Source organism: Anopheles coluzzii, chromosome 3 (assembly GCF_943734685.1).
Source record: "Anopheles coluzzii chromosome 3, AcolN3, whole genome shotgun sequence".
NCBI classification, from domain to species: Eukaryota; Metazoa; Arthropoda; class Insecta; order Diptera; family Culicidae; genus Anopheles; species Anopheles coluzzii.
The window spans coordinates 29,744,200-29,769,541 of record NC_064671.1 but is presented as its reverse complement, the minus strand read 5'-3'; the positions used below and the strand labels follow the sequence as shown (position 1 = coordinate 29,769,541).

Sequence of the window (25,342 nt, the reverse complement as noted above, 5' to 3'; positions counted from 1 at the left end):
AGGAACAAGATCTGAAGACAGGAGTGAACCATGTGCTGTAAATCGTAGTATGTAATCACATTCGGAGAAATCAATTAGCGTCCAGTTGGGAGAGCATTTGGCGCTTTGGGGCAGGAAATCAGACTGCTTCGCCGTACACGTGATAAAACCATTCGATGTATAGCCGTTATGATCCGGATGATGCTTGGCATTTGAGCTGACTGGTTGGTTGTTGGTACGTTGTCAGGCAGTTACATGTGTATGAGATAGGAAACGATTGTGGTAATTGCTGCCAATCGGAAAAAAAATGCTTTGGTTGCTTTAGTAGCATCTCTCCGGTTCACAGTTTTGTATCTGTTGGCACGATATAGACCACATGCGTTCTAGATAGAAAATAATATTTGTAAACATCGATCTGTCAAGAACAGATACCTAACTCCCACTTTCCCCGTCAGATGGCGCACTAGATGCACCGAAAGGGACGACAGGGTTAGCTTGCGCGACAACTAGTTCTCCCAGAATAGGACCAATCAGGAAGCGGTTCAACTAGGGTCAAGTTCGCACAGCTGATCGAGAACTGGGTGCCATCGCTAAACGCAAAATTAGTAGCAAATATTAAGCTAGAAAGGACAGACGAATTTTTAAACTGCGCAAATAAATATAAACACAAAGCCAGTTCTAAAAACGTCTACCAAGCTACTCATAATAAATAGATAGCTACATCCGTAGCAACAGTATCTATGAAATGCTGTGATTATAACAACCGATCTAGCCTAAATATCTGTTAATTATTAATTTGTGTGAAAAATTGTTCAAATAAGAATGTTTGACGAAATTTTTTCTTTGCCTTCGATCAAAGCGATTGGTAGTTATACAAATCAAAGAGCTTCTTTAATTGATTTAAATATACAGTAAACATTGTTAAGATATATTCCTTTGAGGGAATCTTACTACATGCGTTATGAAGTATGAAAGAAAGCAAATGTGAAATAAGAAAAAAACGAGAACATATAATTTCATATAAAAGAAACAATTCATATTGCCTAGAAAGCAGTATCGACAGCCTTTCGTGTGTCTTGTGATCAATCACGAGTCAAAGTTACACAGGGTTTATTAAATGAGCGTCCTACAAAATGATGTTCCAATGTTTCCTGTGATTCCGTAGTTTTAACCAACGAGGACTGCAAATTAATTGATTATTGCTATTACAAGGATATAATTCACTAGTTCATATCTTCTACGATCTACAGTAGTGATGTGATAAAAATATGAGCAACTATACTTTCACCCTGTCAAACACTAAAGATAAAACGACAGGTGCCGAGACAGGCACACATGGCATGTGGAGATATGTGCTAGTCGATTGTTGACTTAGACTATTTACGCACATTTTGCGGACGAATTGTATTATGTGGAACTATTATTTACAGACTAAAAGCATAATTTGAACTCAGTTTCAAGTCTTCTTGTTTTCCCTTTTTTCGAAAGTGCACATAGATCGTTGATCTATGTAAGGGTGTGGTGAAAATGAGTCTAGCTTATTTATAGTACCTGTAAAGACAATTTGCAAGCCAAAACCACGCAAAACAATTAGTGAAATGGGCTGAAGTATGTTACTGCAGAACTATGATACTTTTAAAATATAATTTAGGGTTTGACAGTATTACGTCCTCTGTATTGGTAGAGTTACGAACGATGAGTGCTTCCCTGTTGAAACAATGAAATGCTAACTAGCGAATAAACCACAAACCACATCTTGTCGATCAGTGCGTTGTCTTTTTAAATGTTTCAACTTATTGCTGGTTGATGTTCCCATTCTAGGTGGCAACCAAGTTAAATTTAGCATCTGTATACATGGCCCATAAGTGATACAGTTAGGCCTTGACCAACAAAGATTGTTGCACCAAACATGAAGAAGAAGAACTGCATTAGCGCTGGATATCGATCGACTGGTTAACTTCCTAACATGTACTCTGTTCGAATTTAAACAGATAAGCTGAGCCACTTTGAGGTTACACATCTGCAATCGATTACTACCAGCAATAGCGTTCATTATTTCTTACCAATACTACACTGTATCGGGTGGATGCTCATCACCATAAAAAATAAAAGCTGGCTGGAGTAAAACCCCATTGAAGCGTCAAAATCTCTTTTTTACATGGTGATTGCATGGACATACGAGAAAGTAGCGCCATTTGAGAGAATTTCATAGGCTCAAAGACAGGCCGGATATTTCCCTACTAACGACATCTTTCAACCTAACTCAAGTGATTTTTGCCACTGGTGACGTTAATCCGCATGTAAAACAGTTTTGTTTTGTTTTGAGAAGTCATTCTATTTCAACTCTAAATGTAGGAAGCGATATCCTATAATTTTGAGTTCTTACAGCAAAATGATTATTTATCCTAACAATAAAACAAAAATTTATTCCTTCAAAATCTGTTTTAGAGTGAAAGAAAGACCGATATGGAAGGATAGTTGTTTAAATTTTTTCTTGAACCATTATCAAACAAGGTTTTCTAAAACCAGTTAAATGTAGTTTTAATTTTACTTTGTTCGACAGAGTTCAGTTAATGGAATGAAAAATTCACAATTTAATATAAAATTGACCGTACCATATTTTCTCCACGCAAGCTTCTTCAAGTTAAACGATAAGTATCGCAAGCAAATTGAAATCAAAAGACAGCAGGAACAAAATAGTCTAACTACCATTAAAATACGGAAACGATGCTCCACATAAAGCCCCCCATACCATGCTGCTAATGAGTATCAAAGGAACAACCACGGCTAAATACTCTGCCAACAAAGTGTCCACGATATTCAAAACATTCACCGAAACAGTTTGTTTTCGTCATGGTACATTGTCACAGTATATAAATGGTATTTTCTACTCTAACCACTTCCTCAGCGTGCTTTAATTTCCATCACTAACAGCTCACCATACAAAAGCGGCCCAATTAATTTCTCCCATTAAAATCGCTCATTATCGAGCTCCATCCAACAACAAAAGCGAAGCCTACAACTGACCGAGTTTCAAAAAGATCCTCCAAAATGGTCTTCAGTCCAAATTTTTCCTATTCATGTGTCCCAAGCTTACTTCGGTTGGTGGCGAGGTATAATTTTTCCCACTTTTGTGTCCGTTTTGTTTATTCAAAAGCTTCTACGCTAGTCGCTGCCGTTAGTTGAGAGCAAATCATTATGTCTTCATTTTACAGCACACAGCCAAACACGAATTATGCACAGTGAAGGACCAAGTTTTTGTACTTTTAAGTTTCAAAGCCATCGTTCTCGTCCACTCGAGTGGATGCTTGCGAATTGAAATCTGCAGTCACTTGGACTAGATTTGTTTTCGTGAAAATGACAGAAAGTTTACACCATAAACCGATGGAAAGCAGTAACGGCTCTGCAGTAATGGGCACGTGAAAAATAATACAATTATTCAGATTCATTATATAAATGAGGGAAAACGTGTTGTCACTTTGTAAATTTGCAGTCACAAAATACTGCAGCAATAGCACCTATGGTGTTGTTCTTTTCCAGCTTGTTTGAAATTCAAACACATTCATTTTCACAGTGCAATGTTTCTTTTACTAATCAGTTTACTCTTGTTGCACACAATCTTTGCAATGTCCTTTAAAGGATGATGATTTTGCTTTGGCAAATGCTTTTTAAACAAAATTTCATCATAATGGTTTGCGCTCCAGTTGACATAAAGTTCCATCAATTTGTTCGCATAAAACACACTCCACGCCGAGAAGAAAGACAATGCTGCTCTGCGGCAAATGAAGTTATTCAAAACAAATAACAATAATTACAAAAATAATGACAACAAATAACATAATAATAACATAACAAAAATCAATCATCGTCATGGTTACCGCCGCCAAACTACGCAAATTTTTACTGTGACTCTCGGAAAATCGACTGGCCAGTTTTCCAGTAGTAATGACACTCATAAAAGACTTTTGCTTGTTATCCATCCGCTCTTTCGTCCGGTTGAAAGCGAAATCGGTGGCCAAAGTTCGTCCCAACAAATTGTTTTCAATTTCCTCCCGTGACAAACCAGTAAGCTGGGGCGATCATCCAAGCTGGAAGGCCCTTTTTCCGGTTTATCAAGCCGTTTACTTTATCTTCCTCAATATTTAGTGCCCGAAGGCTCGAGTCAATGTGCAAATGGTGATGGGGAAAAAGAGAGGAAGAGTGAAATTGAAATATCGCAGCTGCTGCTACTGCTGCAACTGCGTCGCTGCAAATCGATCTCTATTTTATTGCCAACTCTGTTTTGCGGTAGATAAGCAAGCGTGCGCTAGCGGAAGATCGAAAGGAAAATAAATTGTTCCTTGTCCAAGCCCTGAAGGCCCTGGTTCAAGAGTGAAGGAGGGGAGAAATTGCAAAGATCATACTGGTCGGCTTGCGATAAAATGTCATCCTCATTACCCTCCCCCGAGAGGTTCGTACGGTTTGATTTGTCTTTGTTATTTCAACTGTTTCCCTTGCCACTGCGTCCAATTACGCCGTATCCAAGCCCAACTTTTCCTAACCGGTAAGACAAAATAAACCCACAAACTCTGCACCTTCTTCCCTTGCCAGCCTTTATAATGATGACGTTGGAATTTCTTGCATTCGCGCAAGCTCGAGCTTGTTCCATCTGCAGCAAACGTCTCCACCGGAGTCGGATTTCGATAAAAACAATATTGGTGATTGATTTCTGAATTAAATTTCTATCTATTACTCATGGTCCTGGAGGGTCAGATGGTGCACAGATTCAGCCATTTGCATAAAGAGGCTAAAGGGAAGCGACTTTTTAACTTTTCCCTTGATTGTTTTTCGTGATTATGTCATTCGTTTTGTCAATCGGAAGGTAGTAACGTCTCTGTCTTACTTACGGATTTGTGTTCCCATTTAAATTCTTCTTTTATTTCACTGAGATAGTTTCAAATAATTGCATGAAACTATTTTCATAATATTCTTCTTATTAGTTTCCAGTCCTTGTCGAATTCTTCAGAAAAATGAATATTTTTTAATAATTGTTATGTTAACATAGTATAACAAACCGTGCGGCACAGACATTTTTGAATAATAATATCATATTTATCCTCAGCAAAACAAGCATCCTCTTCTTATCTAGCTTCCAACCAAGAATCTTCCCAAGCTCCTTAAAACAAATGATTGAATTCAGGGTGGCTTTTGTTTGCCATTTACCAGTGCTAGCTCTTTTGCATCCTTCTTGCGTGGATATCATCCTCCAAGACTCTCGTCAGCTGCCGAATGTCCTTGTGCTGCCTGGATCTAGTATCGAGAAGCTCCACTTCAAATGATTGATCGAAATAATTAAATTTCGATCGATAGCTTGGAGTCTTTTTGCTTGAAGGGTTGTCAGCTATCTCTCGTTTATTCCTTCTGTGTTATTATTCTTTCCTTTTCCCTCCTTTAAGGCAAAACAGAGGCAAATTGAGTAAAGGTTGCCATCAGGGGCTGGTTTTCATTTGTTAAATTGCGTCATTTATAATATGCTTGACTCATCGCATCGAAAGCACCACCTCGAGTAACGATCGACACGAGTGTGTCATGGAGGCGCACGAAGCGTGACAGGGTGAGTGATTCCTTTTGCTCATATTTCACTGCTAACGAACTGGAGTGCGCGAGTGTGAACAGGATGGTGTGCTAACATGTACAGTATGGGCAGGTGAAACATGCACGATGGAGCAAATAAATCGTGTCCGGTATGGAAAACTATGTCATCCACCTGCTATAATGATAAATGAACACTGCATGCTAATAAATATGTAATAATACCACAAGACATGTTGTATATAAACTTTCAATTAAACCAAAGATATGTGAAGAACTACAAGAAAATGACATTGGGGTTTACTTGAATACTGACATTTAATGTTGATTCCAAGTGAATAACTTATCTCGGATTAAAACAGCTACCGTTTTCATAGATCATGTACTATTTTCCCACACAGCACAGTCAAATTTCACTGTCAAATACACGTACTGAACATGTCAAGTATTTCCTCCAGCATTTTGCCTTTAAAAACACTACCTCGAATAAATCCTCAAGCATTATGAGAACGCAAACCACCCTGTCAAGCTCATAGCTCTAATCGGCCAGGTTCAACCGACCACTGACAAACCCATTCATTCTCAACACGGTACTGCAATCTGTAGCAGAGCACCGCTTGCACCGTATTTCTAACGTCTCTGCGCCCGAGGCACTCTGCTGTGTTTGACGTTGACGTTTGAGAAATAAAAACATATTTTAAAGATTTCCATACCATAATTAATCAACCCTCTCCCAACATTCATCTTAACGATGCTTCCCTGCGTACCTTCTGGTATTGAATCTGGAATCGTTTAACCATGAAATACGAGCACTTTTGGGATCACCAAAGACCATCCCATCACATGACGCACAGGGCTTTTGGGTTGAAATTCGGTTTGGTGCGCTGGTAGGAGATCCACATCTGGCAGCACAGTTCTGTGGCACCATTTTCCGGTGAGTTGAATGTCACGTCATTTCTATGAAAATTTATAACCACTCATCTCACCTGCTCGTTTGTCTTTCATTCGAGTCGGAGACGGTGGCAGAATGGTTTCCTGGATTTCCTCTCCCTCCCATTATGTCTTGCAAACGACACCAGCAGTAATTGAGAGGAAAACGAAAAAGGATCATTCAAATGATCATTACCAGTGAATAATATTTCCCAGCAAAAGCGGAGCTAGGACACGATGTTTGCTTATCTCGATGCGGACACTACCGTCCTTTTGAACGAAACAATAAAGGTTAACTATTGCGGATGGAACTCCCTGTGGCGGACACACCTGTTCATATAAATTAAGCAGAGGAATGATGGTTCCAATGATGAATCATCTGCACCTTGTTGTAGCTGCTGTGTCAGCAGTAACAGTCTAAGCTGTGTCATAAACTTCTGACGTTTTGAAAATTATCACTATCATCAACAAAAATACGGCGATAACCCTCAGAGAGAAGTTCGAAAGTAAGTTCCTTATCAACCAATGTGTCTGTCATAGTTGAGAAACTTTGTTCGTTAATACGTCATTAATCAATCTAGTCATCAATCAATCAATCAATATGTCAAATCAGGTATGTTTTGCTGCAGAATATTTCAAATATAGCATATTTCAGAACAAACCAATTATAAAATATTACACATTGTAGTTTCTATACATTTAAACGAATATAATTTTAAACTATTTCACGTAAATTAAGAAGCTGAGCCAAACAGAAAGTCCGTCTGATGTAATCTTTGCAAAAGTAACGCTCTACAAATGCTTAGGATCAAATTTTCATCGTCTCATCGTAGGCAGCAACAAGATTGATTTAATGATAGACATTTTGGGCACGAGCTATTTGCTCAAAGTGCCAAATGGAATGCAATTTAATTTAATGGCTCGGCTGTGTGCGTGTATCGTAAATGACCGCATGATTACATCGTCCGTTCCTATAGCTAGGTTCGGTTGGGATGCGTAATTGTATCAAAGGTTGGAATTAGGATTGATTAAATTTCAACGTAACTATTACGCATTTAGCGCATTTGTGTATGTCGAGGGGTAGACCGTTTCGTTGTGTTTTGTTTAATTGCAAGTTAATGTAGGCGTCATTGCAGTTGCTTTCGAATGAATTAATTTGTGGCAGTGATTTGAATATGTCCTGAAACCTGAGAAATATAAGAAAAATTTGTAAAATATTTAAACATAAATGTATACTACTAAAGAGTATTGTTTATGCAAATCTTTTGCAAGATAATTTTTTACATTTAATAGCCTCTTCCTCAAACGACCTCATTCCACAGGAAAGGCATAGTTAAAATCCTATCACCAACCGGAAGCAGTCTTTTCCGCTTTTATTCAAACTACCCCATTCAGGTAAAGGCTCCATCCCGTGCCATAATCCTTTTTCATGCAGGTCCTCCTTAAAATTGCAAACATAGCACTGTGCTCCAAACCGGTTCACTGTAGCCATCGGGTGTATAATGTAAGCGGAAGCGATAAAAAAGGATCAACCATTTAATTTGTTCCCCAAATCTCCCATATTAACCCTTTATTTTCCATACAAAAGTCAGCAGCCCTACAGGTGGGGACGACTCCATGCCTGAGAAGCGTTGAACACAGCAAACTACCAGCTGCAGGCATTTCTCATTTAAACCGCTATCACGCATACTGAAAGCAAAGGATTCCATGCTAAAGCCGACAATCAATTTTTGGAATCGGGAAACATTCAGGAGAAAAAAAAAACATTTTGGAGTTGGGACGCGAGAAGGATTGGTAATGAGGTTGATTATAATTGTACTTTTAGAAAGGGGATTTGTTTTTGTCCTCCGAGAGCAAAGTTTCGGATTAACATTCGTCTGTGTTCATCGATGTGTGCGAAAGACATCAATCGTATCACTTGGCTATTTGATTAGCGCAGCTCGTCCATCAGCACGTACTGTTCCGTGGATGAACCGATCGACAGTTCGAACAGACTATCAGGCATGGCTCTGATAGTCCGGATCGCTGGAAGTATGTTGTTTTACGTGCTCAAATCCAAATAACTTTCACCCAGTTTTACCTCAAGCATTTCCCCTTTTTCGCAATTCGAAGTAATTCGAACGTTGCCTGGCTAGCTCTGCTATCAAATGGCCTGCCAAAGGCCAAAACCTATCCTACGCCTAACGGCTGTTGATGAACAAGTGAAAGTGATTTTTGGCATCTTCAGGGGTGGAAGATGAAAGCTCCTGCAAGTGGAATTTTCAATGTAGTCAGCTTGGTTCATCTCCATCGGAACTTCCAAGGCTGAGTTTTTGTTCAGTTCGTGTCTTCCTGTTCAATACCTGCTGCAGAGCTGATGGCTCTTTTTCAGCACCTCGTAATCGTGTTTTCTATACTTTTTCTCGAAATAACACACACTTTATGGAACAAAAAACAAACACGCACACACGTACACACGCATACACACTTACGGAGTACGCTGGATGGAAAAGGGATTAAACATTGGAAAAACATGCCGCCTGATTTAAAACAACACTATGGCCGCTATACCGCGCCCGGTCGGTGTTTTCACTATTTCACCATGCCCATGTGTATCTGCATATCCATCAGACGGTCCGAGCCACCCAATCCCAAGAAGCTGTCCGGTTGTTTTGCTTTCCACACTCTGTTGTCGGTTGTGTTTGGAAAGCTTTGCTCCTTTGGGGTCGTTTCGCCGTAATCCCGGAATAGCCAATCAGATTGAAAATAAACGTCCAACAAAGTAACACCTACAAGGGGACTTCCCTATCCTTTTTGGAAGAAAACTGTTCGAGAAGAGAGGAGGCTGAAAGTTTCGACAGATGATCCGGTACACCCTTTCTTTCGGGGAAAATTTCCATGAAGAACGTTCGGTCCGATAATGGCTGGCTGTTGTCCGCAAGTTTGCTAGAATGTCTGTTAACTGGCCCTTTCAATAGCCATTGTGATGGTAAACTGAATACAAAACCACGTGTTTTGTGGAGGTTTGTTAGGGAGGTGTTGGATGTTGTTTTCCATGAGGAGGATTAAAATTTATAAGCTGCTAGTAAGACTTTGATGTGTGGCTGTTGTCCGAAGTATCGTGTCTGCATCATTCACGCTCTTGTCTGTCATGTATAATGTTGATGAAATTAAATCTTATTACATAAATGCATCCACTTCATAAACTGAGGTTAATTGCAACGTAAAGAGAGTTTTTTCCCTTCTATGTCCTGGTGTTATGTACTGTACCTTTACCTACACCATTAACTTCCAAAACGTTAGATCATGCTTCATCCTGTCACACAATATTGAGCAACTAAAGATGAAGTCATCCGGTACCTCGATGACCTAGTTCTTATTGAGTAAAGCGTTTAATACAATGCCTTAGAGGGGAAGAATCAAAATAAGACTCATAAAAATCAAGAAATAAAAAAAAACTTAATTCTAAAACATCCACAACCGTTTGAAAAACTGCAAAACTCACTCAGCGATGCTTCCAATAAAGCCGTAAACACAATTCAATTTACAACCAGCTGAAACTATTCCCATGCATTTTGACCAATCATTTTACTCGACACCTAACTGCAGCTCGAACTGTTTGATCGATGTGAAGCAAGCGTAGTTCAACTGTATTAGTGCTCCCAAGCCACCTTAAACAAGCGTAATTCTTTACATGAAACAAGCGTAGCTGCGCGATGATTTCCCACTAAGAAACCACCTTCTATTGACCCAAATTCCTATAGACCGTTCCTCAATCGACACTTCGAAATAATTTTCTCACTCAATCTTACCTCGTTTTACAAAACACCGTGTGGCCGCCATGTTTCACTGTGTGAAAGAAACTGCTGCTCCAGAAGCTGCTGGTGCTATTGACGGAAGTTTCTAATTAAAACTTCACATTCTACCTCGCTCGCTTGCGGTAGAAAAACACGCCTCAAAGCAGTGCTTTTTTAGTGGAAGCTCGCGAGGTTTGTGCTTCCCGGGAGGAGAAAGTTGTCTTCTACTACACTTTTTGTTTTTACTCTCTCTCTCTTTCTTGCTCACCCTCTGCTCATCTCAACCTCAAACCCTCGGGTACTTCAACAGTGAACTTCGCGTTTGCGTTTGCCAAGGTGCATCGGAGCATTGCAATGCATATGCAGAGTTTTTTGTGTTTAGTTTCATACGAGGTTGGGAAGAAACCTTCCGTGTGTATCCAATAAGCACAGCTGCTCAGGAAGCGAACCTTTAATTGTTTCTGAACCTTTCCGCATGTGGTGAAGAGTTTTATACTTTCAGAAAATGCACCTCCTGCTGATTCACTGTGCCCTTACCATCCTACATTGAATCTGACTCGCGTGCGAGCGAAATTGTGCAACATGTGCATGGCGTGCATCGCCTGAAAATAATAACTCCCACTGCATCTGCGCTCTATAGTTTTGCATTTCTGCGCACGGAAAACTCCTATTCAAAAATGAAGAATAAGAAACGAGATTGAAAAAGAAACAACTTTCACGCCATCCTAGAACGTGACGTTGAACAACATCTCCAACCATGCAATAATTAAAACTCGATTCCGGCTAGCGAAAGTTTCTTTGCCAATGCCAGTGGAGTGATCGAAACGTACAAAAAGCCGCCTATGGCTCTTTATCTCCTTCTCCCGTCTGCTTCAACGTATCGATGGTTCGGCAGGTGGGAGAATCTCTTAATTGAAGCTTCTTGGGTTTTCTTCCAATACTCCTTTTGCTTTTTCTACCACCCTTTCAATCTGTTAGCTCGCAAGTTTTGTTTTGTTTTGCGACAGATTATTTGTCGATTACCGGATTGGTAATGACGGTGCACGGAGACTTTTAAACCGGCAAAATGAAGCGCAGTTGCTTAAACTTCTCTTTCCTTTTCCCCCACACTCATTTCCTTGAAAAGTCTGACAATTTCTGAAAATGCAATTCCTTGCAAAAGCTCCAATTCAGTGCATTTGGCTGAATGTCGGTCAATCCACTGGAGAAAGCAATGCAATAGTCCTTTTTTACCCCTCCTCGTTTCCGAGTTTCATTCATTGCAAGCTGCTTTATCGAAAATCGAACACCGTCTCACCGGTCGATGAAATGTTGTGATTAAGCGCCCTTAAGCCTGAAAGTTCCTGGCAGCAACTCGGAATGACGGAAAGGCAGAGTGTTGTTGAGCGTGTACGGTGCTACATTAAATACACAACACCTCATTTTCTCGCTCAACCCTTTTCGGACCATTCCCCTCCATCTGAACGATGGGAAAAGCTATCCCGGTGCAAAAGCAATACACACAGCCAAACGACTTATAATGAAGCAGCTGAAAAAACACCTCACTGATGGCAACGGGAAGGGTAACAGGAATGAAATGGAAGAAAATCCTCCAGCAAGGCGGATTCTGCAATAACCGTCCCACGGTCGATCTTCGGCAAACGGTTCTTGGTTCACTTCGTGGGTTTGTGTTTGTGCAATCAAATCTCAATTCAAAGCTCCTCCTTCTTCTCTGCTATTTCTGCTTCAATGCCTCCAACATGGGACAAAACAATAAACTGGACCATTTAATATCTCGAGCGTTCCCCCAGGGACGTTGCATCCTTCATTGTGTTTGCAACAACAAACACAGAATCGTACACAGTGCAATCGATGGCTTCAAGTTTTGTGTGTCGTTTTTTGAGTGTTTCTTATTGCATCGAAGCACCATTTCCCAACCCGCTCTGGCCGTAAGATCACACCGGCTTACCAACAACTCAGCCAGTCGAGCCGTATACCATCGGCTCTGTATACTAATCCCCAAGTGCCGAGGAGTGCAATTGTTTGTCCAACATTGTTGCTAAAGTGCAATTTTTCATCATTGCTCGCTTTTTGCTGCCATTTGTCGGTGACAAAACCTTTTACCTTTGGGGTCCTGGGTTGCAATCGAGTGTGGAGCGCGAGAGCAGTTTTCAAGCGACGAAATAAATTGGATTCTCGCATTGTTCACCTGATACAGAGCGAAATCAGAGACCAGGTGTGGCACTACATCCGGTGTCGAATCCGGTTTAATTAAGATGAATCGAATACGAACCTAACAGTGCCACCGTAGTGTAATGGCGATATTAAATCAATAACTTTTCACACAAATCATGCAACCCGTTTCGTGGTCAGTGCGGGTATGAGAAATGCAGGTTTAAACTTTTCTTAATGTGGCTGTAGCAGTAATGTGTTGAATTTTGTTGACATCCTGATGTAATGGATGGTGAAATAAACTCATGAATAATTGAAATTTTGCAAAACAACCACCGCTTGAAGCAGCTAACAAACGATCGCTAATTAGTTCTTCTTGGAAAATATAAAAAAGAGCCACAATGCTCTCATCTTCGTAGCTGGTACGATGAGGAGTTCATTTGTTTATATAAAACATCCATCAATGCATCATGCTGAAGATTCAATTATCTTCCAGAACGATGGACACTGGACAAAATTCTAGTTGAATCGTAATGATTCGCGTCCGCAACATCGTCATAATAGATCAAGCTGTTAATGGTAAGTGTCCAGTAGCCATTAGCATGGTGAAAAATAAAATAATCCTACTGTGGTTCAGCGTATCATGATCGTCAGGGTACAGCGGACTGGCCAAATTTTACGAATGGATCATGACGATGACCTATTGTCGAATAGATGTGATTTTTGATAATAGTTTATTGAATGCTGATATAGAGTCATAAAAGTCATTTATGTAACATAATGAAATGAGTTTGTAATGAAAACGACTACCAGCCTCTAACGAAACTCTCAGTTGAACATTTATAATTAATTCCTCAGAATTGACGTTAATACACTTCCCAAATGTTTGTAAGATGAATTAGGAATTAATTTTTCAATTGCGATTATTGTAATTGCTTTCAGAGAATTCGAAGCGAGCAATCTATATGCAACAGACGGTGTTTGGTCCGTGAAATTAAAAACAGTTCTAAGAATTAGCAGTTTTTCCTATGTTATTTTGTACACTTTAGAAAATCATCCATTGTGTTGCTGCGAGCGGCATTTGCGATAATAATAGCATATTGTCTTACAAGCAAACGGTTAGTTCATTTTCGTTCATCATCGAAAATAAAGCTTGTCCAAGCACTGTTTGCAGTGGAAGCAAACATCACTACAACTGTATCCGATTTAAACGATGTGGAGTTAAACCAGATGTACAAAGGTGGATCCAACTCGCATGGATGCAGGAAACAGCGCATGATTTATTGCTTCGAGCTGAGGCCAAAGATAAGACAAAAAGGTGTTCCGGAAAGGTTGCTTCCATGTGCTTGTACTATTACATCCGTGGATTACGTATCAAGCTGGCAGCAAGGGTGTTGCTCGGTTTATTGCAAACTTCCGGCTAACTCTTTACCATGAGTTTCGTTGCCTCACTAAACGCCCGTTTTCGTGTCGGAGGAAAACGGTCTTGGCAAATGAAAAATAGCAAACTGTGTGCTACTTGGGGGAGTGCGTGTATGTGTAAGTGGTGTGCTACCAACGTGGTTGCCTATTAAAATAATGTATGTCCCTGGCTGGTTTAATGGTGCCATTCGCTCAGGCCCAGGCAGACACAAGGTCACCAAGGCGTTAAAATGCTTCGTTAGGCAGAGTGAGCGTGTCTGTATGCGTCTGTGTGCATGGAAAGTTGTTCCCCGGCAAGACAAAGTGCAGCCAAACAGGGCACTCTTCGATGGTGTTTGTTTGGCACTGCGATTGGTCCGAAAAGCAGTTAGTTAGTACCATTTGCTCGCCGTGTTGCATACATTCTGGCGCTAAAGCTCGCAAAAGGGTAGGTTTTATACGAAATGAATTATTAATAGTTATGCGCGTGTCTGTGCTGCATTGCTTTATTAAGCGAACACAGTTGTATGTGTGTTGTCCACAATCTCGCAAAAAGCTCTTCCCATTGCAGGTATTCAAATTGGCTGTGACGGTCTATAATAGCCGGATGCGCTTTTCCTTCTTCGGCTATAAAATTACCAAGAACTACTAATACCATCACCGCAACTGCTCTTTCGTGCAAAGAGTAAAAGTTGCACCAGGTGACTCAGCATGATATCGCGTAGTGGAAGGCTGTGACGCTGCGACACTCCGCAAGGGGTGCATTTAATTTCAACCGGTGTGTCTGAGTAACTTGGTCCGTCGTCATCGTCGTCGTGCGCTAGAAAGTTTTCCCATTTTACACCGTGTGTACTCTATCTAATTCCAATCAATTACATGCACCAGATACCTTGCACCGGGGATACCTCGTTTCGGGTGGTTTTTGCGCCAGACACGTGCGCACGTTTCGTCTCGGTCGTTTTCTTGATGCAGTGTCCCTTAGCTCCTTACATCCCAACTACTGTGAAGTGCACATCGTAATTGGGTGCACAAACGACACGTGATGATGTGCAGAACGAGAGGGAAAAACGTTTTGCACGCTGGTACGTCACCCGTGTTCCCTCTTCTCGGGAGCAACCGATGACAACTCCTTCATTGAATGAAGTTTATCCAAACAGTGTACATTTTAGACCAGAAAGAGAGGAATATATACAAGCAGTCTCATCAACGGATCACACTGGGTTAAAAGTTTGTCCTGCAAAGAGAGCATTTTTTGCCACTTTTATTTCCCATCCACAGCCTGTCCTAACGCCGGAAAGACGTTAACGAAAATTTAAAAGTGCTCCATCAGGGGACAGTCATTCTGCTTGGTCCCCGTAAAAAGATATCCATTGCCAGATCTTTTCGATACCTAGGGGTTTGGTTTGATAGCAAAAATGTATGGAGGACACATATTGACTATCTGGTACAGAAGTGTACAAGAAGAATCAATTTTCTCAGAACGATTACCGTACTCTGGTGGGGTGCACACCCCAAAGACGTCCTTAACATATATAAGACTACGATACTGTCCGTCATGGAGTATGGTTGCATATGCTTCCACTGGGCAGCCAAGTCGCATTTAATACGACTTGAGAGGATTCAGTATCGCTGTCTTAGAATCGCGCTAGGTAGCATGAAGTCGACTCATAACATGTCACTCGAAATGATGTCCGGAGTGATGCCGCTAAAGCTACGTTTTGAGCTACTATCGCTTCGCCTTTTCGTCCGCTCTACAGTATCAAATCCCTTGATAATCGAGAACTTTGAAACACTGCAAGAGATAGGTTCTACAAGCAAAATCATGAAGGTCTATCATGATTTTGTTTCCTTACAGGTGCACCCTAGTACTTCTTAAAGTATAACTAGTGCCAGCTTACCAGAGTCCTGCAGTTCCATTTTAAGTGTAGATACCTCATTGAAGGAGGAAATTAAAGGTATCCCCGATAACCTTCGCCGGATGACAATTCCCAGCAAATTTGTGGAGAAACATGGCCATGCTAACAGTAACCATTTTTATACTGACGGATCCTCATCAGAGCAGGGCATTGGATTTGGTGTATACAACACGTGCTCCGAAGCATTCTTTAAATTACGCCAACCATGCTCAGTATATGTAGCGGAGCTCGCCGCAATCTTTTATGCCTTATTACTGATAAGTGCATGCCCAGCGGATCAATATGTAATTTTTTCAGACAGCTTAAGCGCTATTGAAGCATTAAAATCCGTAAAGGCTGTTAAGAGCCCAGACCATTTTGTGAAAGAAATTGTAAAGGTTTTAAGCTCACTGTTTGAAAAGTCGTTTCGCATATCGTTAGTATGGTTACCTGCTCATTGTGGTATACCAGGAAATGAACAGGCAGACCATTTGGCCAAAAGGGGAGCTGCAGAAGGGTCTTTCTTTGATAGGCCTATCCTTCCTCATGAGTTCTTGCAGGCCCCACAGGCGTTTTGCATGGCACGTTGGCAAAATCTGTGGGACTCGGATGAACTCGGAAGGTTTCTGTATACAATCACTCCTCGTGTAAGCTTGAAGCCTTGGTTCCATAACACCCCTGGCGATCGTGCGTTCATTCGAATGATGTCTAGACTTAGGTCTAATCATTTCGCATTGGGTGCACATCTCCAGTGTATAGGACTGGTCGACTCCAAGGTATGTGGCTGCGGGCTTGGATTCCACGACATGGATCATCTTTTGTGGTCCTGCGTGGAATACGAGTCTGCTCGACCTGCCTTGCTGGACGCGGTCGAAAGACTGGGAAAATGTACTGATATTCCGATTTGGGATATATTAGCGGCATCGGACTGGGAATTCCTGAAGGCCATATTCGATTTCTGTAGAGAGAACGGCTTAACTGTGTGACTTTCCTTAAGTAAAATGTCTGTGAACCAACCAACGGCCTTTTTTGACCGTTACTCAGGAAAAAAAAAAATATGTTCTTAAGCAGAACATTACCTAAATGGAAGAAATTTTGAACTGTTGACTCAAAATTGACGAAATACTCGATATTGAATTAATTTAATGAATTTAAATACGATTTTGTGCACGTTATTTGGATATATTGCACATCAGCTGGTTGCTGTGATGCTTTATCCGTCAGATATTTCACCTGTCAAATAGTTCATTTCGCTGTATATTTCACCTCATTTGGCCTCGCGGTAATGAAAGTTGCCTCTCAAATGTCTGGCTGTTGTAAGTGATTAAGTAACGAGTAAAGAACATTCTTCGACCCTGATTTGTTTCACCTTGATCGTGCTCTTCCTGCTTGTATCAATTTTGAAACTATTATTCCCCAATAATACTGGTTGATAGAACCGTACGAGATGTTTGCTGAAAAGAGGCTAAAGGCCATGATGTGTTCGTTCCAGATATGGTAATCGTTGTTGATGGAACTAATCGACCGATAAAAGATTTATGAAGGCTTCGTTTCACATAGGTCTAGTTTACAATGTACACATCAGACCTAAGGTGAGTGGGATTTGGGATCATCGGTTTATTGAACTTTCGATTTTAATCCTTTTTCCACGGAACACGGGAAGGGATGGGTCCTGTTGCGAAATCACTGTACTATCCTAAAACCTTCTGACCCTTCAGATACAAGCTAGTAACAAAGTTGTGCAAGCATTGGGTATTATCTGTCCGATAGGTGATGTTTCTGTTCGTAGCATCAACATCATGTTTGTGAATAGTTAATTACACTTTGATGACGACGTGTCTTTGATAACGAGACTCGGGGACGGTCAGCTGTCTCGATTGGGCTGCCCCTTTATCCACACCGATATCGGGTTGTATTTCAAAACTGCTCAGCTTGTACCGTTGCGAGACACTTACAACTTTTCGTGACAACCCGTTGTCTGGTATTGAATATCGATCCGCTGGGGAGTTTTGGGTTCGATTTTAATTGATTGTTCCCACAAGCGGCATTCGAGCACGCGGACGCACACGGCACTCTCGTTTAATTAGTTTTCGGTTCCGTTTGATTGGGTCGGAAAAGACGATGCACGGTCACAGACTAATTTCGGATGCTCTTTGAACGTTTACGAGCGTTATCGTACGCGCAAGGACGAATTACCAAGAACCCTTTGGAGTTTCTTACAGTTGCGGCACTCACTGCCGGATGTTATTTTCACTTGATTGGGTCACAATATTGTGGAGATGGTTCCTTTTTCCGGAGACATCTTTCTAGCTATATTGTGGAAAGGGTTTGGCTGATCGTTTCTGGTGCGACGATAAAATGCATCAAAGTGGAAAACAGGAAAAGGGTATTCTAGGGTAACATGGTATATTTAACCATAAGCCTCAGTATAGACGGAGCGTGAAATTTGCTCTACAAGGAGATGATGAAATGTCTTGTAAATTGCCTTACAATCTATTAAAAGCATTGTGATGTTGTTCGCTATAGAGGCTGTATTCTGTGAAATATCTTCTGGGGTTCTTCGGTACCTTTTCAGTTGATTTTTCCCATTTCCTCACGTTCCTTACTCACAGATGATGAAGTAATAAGGAAAAATTTGACTGTTTTTATCCCAAATTGATCAAGGGTTATCTTGTCTTGTGTGCTTAACGTTTCTTAGATGTAACAAAAGGTCAAAAGCAAGGAGCTTACTGCTTAAAACACGACATAGACGCCTAAAGGTATGCAATCCTTCGGCATACTAAACTTATTAAGCAATTTATTCCTTAACTGTCTTCACTTAACTTAACTCTATGAATTATAATAAGTTTTGGCACTTCGAGCAGTTGAAAGCACAAGAATTTCCCAGAACCTAGGGAAGCTTACTACTTTGCACTTTCAATGCAACACGCAACGAAAGACGCAACGCCTGAAAGTATGCAATCATGCTTAGCACATTATTTATGCATCAATTACACTGGAACGAGATTGAACGACAAAAGATAGAAATGATTACATTACTTAAATGATTGAACTTGTTCGTCTTTTCCCAGAATTTCTGATCCGTTTCTATCCTCACCACTCTCACGCTTATTATTCCCCAGTGGAAAAATCAATCCTCATGGCTACCGTTTGATATTTGCCGGCTGAAAATGCTTGTTTTAATTAGTGAACAGGAGCAAGAAGCAGGAGGCAAAATATCAAATCATCTTGCAAAAGGACATTCGATGTACCGACCTTTATCGTTCGATGAAATGGGATGGTTTTAATTAAATTTTATTGTATCTCTGCTACGTATTGGTTTTGTGTGGTTTCGTTTTGGAATCGCTTACGAACGTAATGAGATTATGCGTTTTTGTAACGATTGTCATTTTGTTAAACCCCTAGAGTGGAGAGATACTCACATACAGAGGGAGTTAGAGCGACAACGAGTGTCTGCAAAGCTGTGTATCCGCATCTTTAATCTGTACGGATTTATTGCACTCACCGACGAAAGTTTTAAATTGGACAAACTTCCGCTCCTCTATACAGTCCTAACTTAACCTGTTCGCGTCCTTCCTGTTTAATTTCCATCCTAAAGCTCGTGACTAATCTTCTACGGAAAGTGCTGCTATCCCTCGCCCGGAGATTGGCTGCATTAGTGTTCGAGTTAGCTTTTGGTGCCATGTTTCAACTGCGTCCGGTGTTTCACCTGAAGGCAACATGCATAATCTCTCATCCCACTCTCAAAAAAGGATTAACCGAGAGCAAGCGGTCAAGGATGTTTGGTCAGGGATTTGTGCACGCTTCCGGGTGGATGAGTGCGCCCGGTGTGGTTGCAGCTGCTTAGCTACCGGGACATTATGCAGAAACTGGGTACCGAACCCGATTATGCAGAATTCGGTTCACGGTTTCATCGTTTGCGATTCGCGCAAAAATCGGAAGCAACCAGCAATGCGATATCTAACGGGATGAAAAACGGCGCTCGGTTTGTGGTATTTACGCACCATCCATATCGATTGGCTATCTTTCGCTTGGAATGACCATTTGCTCGATGTGATTAGATGCCTTTCGGTGGTTTTCAGCAGCAGATAGACGAGAGATAGAGTGCGAATGAGTTGTTGCGGCGGCTGGAGGACCAGTTGATCATTAGCCCTAGGAAAACGGTCCCAGAACCGTGCGCTTGGATTGTAAAACGCCGCCTCGGATGAAGGATGATCACTCGTTTGGGAAGACAGTTTACTGCTGGGGATGGACCAGCCAAGGACAAACATATAAATGAGTGTCTTAATTGGATTATAAACTTTTTTTCACATGGGGGCGTGTTAACTTGGTCGTTGCAGAGAGCGATGGGATGGAATGACGTCCTAATATTATGTTCCATTTGGTCACGTTTTGTGCACTGCAGCATCAACCGCTCGAACGTTACTGCACAGACACACAAATTGAAAGTTATCGAACACAGTCTACCTTCACCGAGGCATCCATTCGAATGAAGCCAGTCGTTTGTTGGCTGGTGCTGTTTGACCAAATGTTGAAAATCGCCCAGGCAGTGCCCAGGCAATCGTTACAAGCGCCAGTACGAGCGGATGTAGTTTTTCTTCCAATCTTCCATCACGCTGCAGCCTTTTCGAATGGATCGTTGCAGCCATCGTTGTGACTAGTCACATCCAATGCTTGTCTTGGACGACGAAGTGTAGTTGTTCCGGTTATGGGGGAAAGCCGGAACCAACGTTTGAGCTGAATTGTTCTCTCGTTTACTTCCGGTTGTTTGCAGTAGTTTGTAGTGTGTAGGGATGTAAAAGCATGCCCGATCCTTTGCTGATTGTTTTGGACCAAAAGATTCGTTGAACATTGAAACTAGAAAGTGGGAGAGATTGGAAATTTTGCTTGTTTTAAATAATCTTCTTGTTAAATTGAATTTAGAAATGAAGTAAGGGAAAAAAATTAAAAATTACTAACAATTCTAAACCAAGTTTGAGTTTAAATTATTACAATTGGTTCTGTTCGATTGCGCAACAAAAAAACGCTTTGAATGGTATTCTTATTTATCACATCGAATACAGCTTGATAACCCATTTTACAGTCAATTGAATGATCGATTAATATGATGTCAATGTCTTTCGTCAAATTTATTGGCTCGGTTGTTTTGCCAGCACCTGTCTCTCTGTCGAAGCAAAGCGGACTCATTTTACCGTAGAGTTGGCAACCAGATTTACACACGTAAGTTGGCAACCGGCATACCCGGGTATTCCACACGTTTTGATGCAAAAATGAACGATTTTCATAGGTAAACAATGCTTTCTGTATTTTAATGCTATAAGCAAGTAATGCCGACCATATATTCTCTTCTATTTCATTTATGCATTAAGTTTTTTTTTCATTTCATATTAAAAATAATGGTCAAATTGAAATTTGGAATCGCTTGAATTTGACTTGAAAATAAGCACAATACGAAAAGAGGAAGAAGAGAAACGTCATTCTCTATACAAAGTGTATGGAATACTCGGGTATGCTGGTTGCCAACTTACATGGTAAAGTTAAAAAAAAACACTTACAGGCTGTTTAAAATTACAACTTATACACCAAAAAATCATAAATTAAAATTTGGGAGGCGGAAAATTTCAGGTCAATAAAAGCAATGAATCAAAAGTTATTGCAGTTCGAAATTGAAACAAATACCCGGGTATCCGGTTGCCAACTTAAAGGTTAACGCTTCATTTCCATTCTCTTTGGTCCACCGGTCTGTCCGGATGTTTCATCAAAACAGCAATGGCACGGAGTTTATGTGTTACTTTGCGAGCAGCCGTTAAACAAACTGCCAATTAAATTGATTGACCGATTGATGGTGTTCGTTCGTGAGGTGTGCTTCCGCGTTGTTTCCGGTCCGATTGTATGTTTGTTTAATATAAAGCACACAAACAGAGACAATCATGATGATTTGATTGCATCAACAAACGTTCTTTGAATGCAAAATCATGCATTAAATGGGATGTGGTGTAGCGGGTGATGTAAATCGGAATGGAATGGCTAGCTGTACGTGATTAAGAGGAAATACAACGCAGTTAAGCTAATTCCAATAAAGGGGATAACAGGTTGGCTGATAAGTCCCCGGTCTGACACATAGATGGCGCCGCTAGTATTAAATGCATATTATTTTTATACAGTACCATCCTTCAAATGATTCGTGTCAAAATTTGACGTCTGTATGTCAATTAGTTTGTGAGACAGAGCGTCTTTTGTCAAGCAACTTTTGTTAACTTTTTGTCCACCAAGACAACGCACCGTGCCACAAGTCATTGAGAACGATGGCAAAAATCCATGAATTGGGCTTCGAATTGCTTCCCCACCCACCGTATTCTCCAGATCTGGCCCCAGCGACTTTTTCTTGTTCTCAGATCTCAAAAGGATGCCCGCAGGGAAAAAAAATTAGCTGCAATGAAGAGGTGGTCGACGAAACTGAGGCCTATTTTGAGGCAAAACCGAAGGAGTACTACCAAAATGGTATCAAAAAATTGGAAGGTGGTTGTAATCGTCGTATCGCTCTTGAAGGGAACTATGTTGAATAATAAAAACGAATTTTGACACAAAAATGTGTTTTTCTTTGTTTGACCGGGGACTTATCAGTCAACCTGTTATGTTGATGGCTTAATTAAGTGTTTCAGTATAGAGTACTTACAGGAAAAAAGGTGTTAAAAATGCATTAAAGAGTTTAAATTCATGATCTTTTCGTATTTGTGAACAGTGTTAAAAGGGTACACTTATCAATTTTCCACCTCGATTAGCTGCCCTTGCCAAAGGATCTAATGGATCGATAGCATCCCGCCGTAAATCATTGGTTTTTAAAGCCCCAAAAACCGGAAAGGAGGGTCATTAATTTCTTCATTCATTGCGCTACTCATTGAGCTGTGCTCTCCCCCATCTGTGTGTTTTATATGTGTTAAAACCATCTAACTTTCATGCTCTATTCTTTTCCATTCCTCACAGACCTCACACACCGAATGGCACCGTTCGTACACGTCCGTGTCCCGCTCGGAGATGATACTGACCGCGGCCAAAACGATAGCGACACTGTACAAGCATGCCGTGCTCGACTACGAACTTACCGTGGCGTCTCAGGTGGATTCGGCAGTGGGAGCAGCGGCCGGACCATCCACTACCGGCGGCAATGGCGGCGAAGGTACACCCCAACCGGCGGAATAAGAATTAATGTTCACCATCATTAGGGCTTGCCACTGTAATCGCTACTGAGCTGGTGCTGCCCACTGTGGAACTGCGAGCTACAGCCGGATGGACAAATGAATTAAGCTCATCGTTTGTGGAAGCGTTTTCGTGACGATCGTAGTGCAAGATATTGCAAAAGAAGGGGTTTTGTGAAGACCTGCACGTTTGTTCCACCCAAGATGATTGTGGAAAAGGTTAGCATTTAGAGGAGCTTTGGAGTGTCGCTCTTCACCTTCTTTTACAGACCCATATCGAGAAAGACAGAGACAGAGCATAATGGAAAAAGTATCGACCAACAATCCCATTGGGAGTGAACAGCAGCAAGAAAGGAGTGAAAAAGCACATACAAGTTTTAGTGTTCGTTTGGGTGGCGCCCGTTACGTAACGGTGTAGAATAAGAGAATCCTTTTTTTATTGTTTTGACCCTCCTTCCGAGACACCGAGATTCCCTTTTGCCCGAGATGCGAATGGGAAAATCGGCATGATTTTCAATTTATTGATTCAACCCATGAGATTTAACCGACCGACCCGGATCACAGAAGAATCGCCCGGCATTGCCTTCTGAACAGGATCGCGTGAATCTCGTACGCTCGAAAGGAGTGAGAGAGAGAGGGAGAGAGAGATAATTTCTTGAAGGTGTCGAGCGTGCGCTTATCAAAATTATACGACCATAGTTTATTATATAGACCATAGCACTCGTTGAAACTATAAGCCTATTATCGTAATAATCACCAGTAATAAAACGCAAACTGTAAGCAGCCATTCTTAACAAAATGGAACGAAATGGAACGAAACTGGCGGCAAGGAGAGGTCACTGTTTATCTTAATTCGCTTTTTATATGTTCGCTTGCTGTGTCGGCCATGGTGTCGGAGAGTTTTCAGTCGCAAATTAACGAAGCTGACGGTAGAAAATCGGCATTTCTTGCTCAATTTTCATCGTTAGTGTTCTTGAGTTGCTCGACAGGATTGTTGAAAGTGGGACAAATATTTGTACGGTATCATCGTTTTCCAAAAATCTCATTCTTTTTCTATCTGATCGTCTGATCTGTCTGTCTGTTCGATCTTGACCTTGAGCTCGTTAAGCATTGAGACGCTGACCAAGTAAGGTGCAAGCAAAACGATGGTGATAGTGATAACCTTTGTCGTGGAAATATAATAACGTATTCAAATTTTGCAGTCGTGGCTATGTCCAACTCTTTTAGTCCACCAGATCGCGTATCCGTAGAAAGTCTGGACGTTCTGCAAAGAAGAAAAACCTTTATGAAGAATGTTGAAAAGCATCAACGGACCGGATGAACGGATGAACGGACCCATCGTGATGCTGTAATAAAGTGGAATAAAGTGTTAAAAGAACTTTTTGCGTTCACTATTCGTGGACTTTTTCGAGTTGAGGAAATTGGTGTAGTGCACCGATTCGATATATTGGATCCAGTAGGCTTATAAAGCTTCAATAGGTTCAGTTAGCCAAGCAAAGCATGTACCCGTGGTCTTAGACCCGTGGCTGCAATAAGATCAAAAGGTTGATACGAGTTTCATAGCTTTAGTCATTTCGATGGATTACTACCAGTTTGGCAGCCGAATGCAAAACATAAATCCAAAAGCTCATTGATGGCAGCCGAATGCAAAACACAAATCCAAAAGCTCATTGATGATTTCAAAAAGTAACAGAGGACTTCAATATCGATAAAATATAATAAATTGTAAATAAAATGTAGAAAATCAGTAAGATATTTAATATCAGGACTGATATAATTACAATATTACGTGAATTATTTTGCCAATAATATATCTATCAAAACTAATTGGGGATCATTTCTTAGCTGCTTTAAGTGGTGGTTGATTTGTACAATTACTGCAACTGATAAGTATATTCAATTACACATTGCAGAAAACAACATTCAACACTTTACCCTTGCACTCTCATTGATTACAGGTTATACCTGCATTTCCCAATCTCGCTATAACCACGAAACTGGTGTATGATTTATGTGAAAAGTTATTGATTTGATATCGTCGTTCCACTACGATGGCACATTTCGGTTCGTATTTGATTCATCTTAATTAAACCGGATTCGACACCGGATGTAGTGCCTCTCCCGGTCTCTGCTTTTGTTCTGCATCAGGTGAACAGTGCGAGAATCCAATTTATTTCGTCGCTTGAAAACTGCTCTCGCGCTCCACACTCGATTGCAACCCAGTACCCCAAAGGTAAAAGGTTTTGTCACCGACAAATGGCAGCAAAAAGCGAGCAATGATGAAAAATTGCACTTTAGCAACAATGTTGGACAAACAAATGCACTCCTCGGCACTCGCAGATTAGTATACATAGTCGATGGTATACGGCTCAAATGACAGTGTTGTTGGTAAGCCGGTGTGATCTTAAGGCCAGAGCGGGTTGGGAAATGCTGCTTCGATGCA

The 25,342-nt window shown here is 41.0% G+C and overlaps 1 protein-coding gene across 1 annotated transcript in view; it reads left to right on the top strand.

Annotated features, from left to right (window-relative positions):
* The window catches only part of LOC120956542 (protein PRRC1-like), a 261,026-nt gene extending 237,308 nt beyond the window's left edge, over positions 1-23,718 (top strand). Inside the window, exon 6 of the transcript XR_007452751.1 lies at positions 23,522-23,718. The gene's annotated coding sequence lies outside the window, so the exon portion shown is untranslated. The remainder of the gene's footprint in view (positions 1-23,521) is intronic.
* Positions 23,719-25,342: the final 1,624 nt, after the last annotated feature.